The sequence below is a fragment of the Vicugna pacos genome, chromosome 14, assembly GCF_048564905.1.
Source record: "Vicugna pacos chromosome 14, VicPac4, whole genome shotgun sequence".
Taxonomy (NCBI): Eukaryota; Metazoa; Chordata; class Mammalia; order Artiodactyla; family Camelidae; genus Vicugna; species Vicugna pacos.
This window is the reverse complement of record NC_133000.1, coordinates 57,857,121-57,860,955: the sequence shown is the minus strand read 5'-3', so window position 1 is coordinate 57,860,955 and position 3,835 is coordinate 57,857,121. Positions and strand designations below refer to the sequence as shown.

Below are 3,835 nucleotides of genomic sequence, written 5' to 3'. Positions count from 1 at the left end.
TTCTTACATTTTACTATCAGCACTCAGTGATCCTTCGACACTTTGTTTAGAAATCTCCTCAGCTAAATATCCAATTTTATCACTCACAGGTTCTATTTTCCACAAAACACTAGAATATAGACACAATGCAGCCAGGTTCTTTGCCACTTTGCAATAGGAATCGCCTTTTGCTCCATTGTGCAACAACATGTTCCTCATTTCCATCTGAGATCTCATCAGAATGGCCTTTACCACCTATATTTCTATCAACATTCTGCACATGGTTACTTCTGTATTCTCTAGGAAGATAGAAGATGAATTCTCCTTTCGTTTCTGAGTTCTCACCAGGATTACTTTTTACAGTCCATAGACTGTTTCTAACATGCACCTCAAAACTCTTCCAGCCTCTAATCATTACACAGTTCCAAAACCATTTCTACATTTTTAGGCTTTTCTCACAGTGGTACCCCTCTTCTTAGTACCAAAACTCCATCTTAGTTCAGGCTGCTATAACATTACTACCACAGACTAGGTGGCTTAAACAATAAACATTTCTTACATGGATATTGATATAAGTGATAACTATCATGTTAATACTGATATAAATGAGAATATTGCTGCCTGTGAGACTGCATATATCAAATTATAAAATTAAGCATTTGGTGGTTAAAACAAATTGTTTCAAAATCATATATGCTTTGGCAGCACATACAGTAAAATTGAAATGACCCAGAGAGGATTAGCTGGGCCCTTGTAAAGGATGATACACAAATTCATGAAGTATTCTATGTGTATTTTGTGAAGCTTGTGCTCTTGGAAGTTACGTTTCATGATATATCTGAAAGCAATTCTGCAAGACATTCCATGGTAGATAATTACCTTTAAGGAAGTAGGTTAGCAATTTTTTAAATTAGCAAATTTTATATTTTAAAGTAATTTTTAAATTTAAAATTTTAGGTGCTAAAAGTGATCCATTTTATTTTATGAATTAATACTACATTCCCCCATATTTTACTTTTTTCTTATGAAATAGACTTAGAACTACATAATATTCATATTTCAATATGTTATCACAATTTAGTATAGCGATACTGTTTGTGACCCACAAACCCATTTGTCCTCTGCTAGACATTTACAAAGGGAATAAAAAATAATTTAGACATAAAAAAGATATTAATATTGCAGAAGCACCATACATTTTACATGTAAAGTAGAGTAATCAATAGTATGAAACAATAAAGTGCTTTGATCAAAACAATTAATCTTATTCTTTATCTGTCACTTACTTCATCTGCTTTTTCTATAATTTCATATTTATTGGTGCAAAGTTTAAAGTATTATTTTATAGTTAATTTTTAAGTTTGTTTTACCTCTAACATTATTTGTGCTCAAGAATTCCTTTTGAGGAAACATCACTGAAAAGGTGTTAAGATGAAAGAAAAGGTGAGAACAAAGGTGATTTTAGGGATATCAGAAGAATGTACAGTACATTGGAATGTCAGTTTGGATAAATATGTGTAGCATAATAATTAGACAGTATGTAAAACAATGTATCTAAAGTTCAGACCTTGCATATTAAACATGCAACTTGATTTACATAAAAGCAATTGTGACCTGTCCTGATGCAATGGAAAAGAACTGGGTTATAAGATTAAAAAAAAAAAAAAAGAAACAAATTAATGAAGTAGAAATTCATGAGTTAAACAAATGTACATTCTTTTTTGAAATTGAATATTCTAACAAGAAACAAAAAAGCAACTTTTGGGAACAAGTAGCGAATTGTGATTAATATTGAAGTGATCTGTGATTAAAGGACATGTTGAAAGGCACACACACTAAGAATTGGTACATTATTTTATTGACAATATAATCTGCTGTAGAAAAGTCACAATTCTATCTGTTTATAATTATATACTTTTTAAAGTGTCATCTGTGACATCTGAAAATGTTTTTATCAAGGATTTGTATCTGATTTGATCAGTACCAAAAATAATCTTAGCATTCATGTCATGAAGTGTTGAAAACACTTTAGTAAAATGATCATTTCATAATAATTTAGGAAAATGGAGTCATTCAAACAATATATACCTCAAAATTTTACATAAGAATACAAATTTTCAATGTTTTTAAATTGATTCAGTGAAAAATAATACAGAGCTCTATTATACTAGAAACTGTTCATTCAAAAGCATTTCTGTGTTTTTTTCCAGTATTACCATTTATTTTGTCCAAATAAAAATGTTTGCAATTTATTTAACTGGTAGTATCTGAGAAGTAAATTTCTTTCATGTTAGATAAGTTTATTTAGATGCCTACTCTTAAAATAGTACTAAACTATCTTTTTGGACAATTCTCCTTTGGGCCACATTTTTCTTTTCACCGTATAATGTCCTATATCATCTTGGTTACAGCTGATTAATCCAGAGGAAAGTGTACTCAGGGGCAACAAACATACAGCCCGGTCAGGTGTTTTTGAAAGAAAAGGTAAATTACTCTCACTGAAATTTAAATTAACAGAATCAGAGAGAATAAGTTGTATCATTTTACAAGCTGTGTGGTCTAAGGAAGATTTAGAATTAAAAAACTGCACAACAATGCTGTGTATTGTTCATACACAAAAAATGCTGAAGTCAAAGTTAGCGGAAAAGGAATTATTCTTAGGCAGAAGACAGTTATTGGTAGAGAGAGGTAAAAGGGAGAAAACGTGCCTCAGTGCAGCACAGCCCTATTGGTTTGGAATGACTTCCGCATCTATTCTGCAAGGCTCTCCATGGCAACATTCTTTCCCGGACTGGGCACATCTTCCTTAACAAAATAGCGCTGTGCCAGATCTAAAGCACTCAGAGGGTAACTTGCGAAATCAACCACACAGGGGAGAAAATTCTCTCGTTCCAACAAAAACTCTCTGAAGAATTCCTCGAAGAACTCCATTTATCTACAGATCAGCAAATTGGGCCCCCAAACCTATTTCATATGATAAGTACACACAAATAATCAATTATTGCCTACTTCTTAGGTTAAGAATCCTTACAGTTAGTGGAATTATCTTCATCATCTCCAACAAGACAACCCAATTTTTCACAGCTGAAGCCTCTAAAAACTCCTCTGTTGGTTTTAATGCACACTGAGGAAAAACAGGTATGAATCTGCACTTGTGTATTAAAATAAAAACAACACCTTAAGGAGGCAAATTATAAAGATAACTGACAGATACAAAAGGACAAACCTGAATATTGATTGCTCTAAGCATCAGAAGATCCACTTTAAATTCTGTTCAGGGTTCTCTCTCCCCTCGTCCCCCTCAGGTTTTGAATATTAGAAATTGGAACTAGAAACCTCATTGTCACATTTTTGCATTATTAAATGATAGCACTAAATTCATTTCATTTTCATCAGCCTAATTGTTAAAAATATCTATTATGCAGAAATCTTAGCCCCATTGATTCTTTACTGAGTAAAGCTATTATGCTCACTCCAATATACTTAGTAATCTGTTGCATTTTAATCCCTCCTTCGAGATAGTGAGTGTTGAATAAAATTGAAATCCCTTAATACATTATTCCAATCTACAATTCAAAAAAAATTTAAAGGAGTAAAAGGGTATCTGTTCTATGACTGGATCCACTTAAAAGAGGGTGTCTATCTAGTCCAGATCCCCAGAGTGACAAAAATTCAAAACGAGTTAACATTTCATTTTTGAATTACCCTCTTTTGTTTAGATTTTAAATTTCTGAACGACTTAAACTAATCTATATTCAACACTGTTTTGTTGAAGTAAAAGGGCAATGGTTATGTGTTAAAATTCACTTGGGAAAAGAACAAGGTCGACAAAGAAAATTTTTTTTAAATAAAGGAG

The 3,835-nt window shown here is 32.0% G+C and overlaps 1 non-coding gene across 1 annotated transcript; it reads left to right on the top strand.

Annotated features, from left to right (window-relative positions):
* The first annotated feature begins 672 nt into the window (after positions 1-672).
* LOC116283239 (U6 spliceosomal RNA) lies at positions 673-774 on the top strand. Its single transcript, XR_004192800.1, has one exon. It is a non-coding gene; the product is annotated as a U6 spliceosomal RNA (small nuclear RNA).
* Positions 775-3,835: the final 3,061 nt, after the last annotated feature.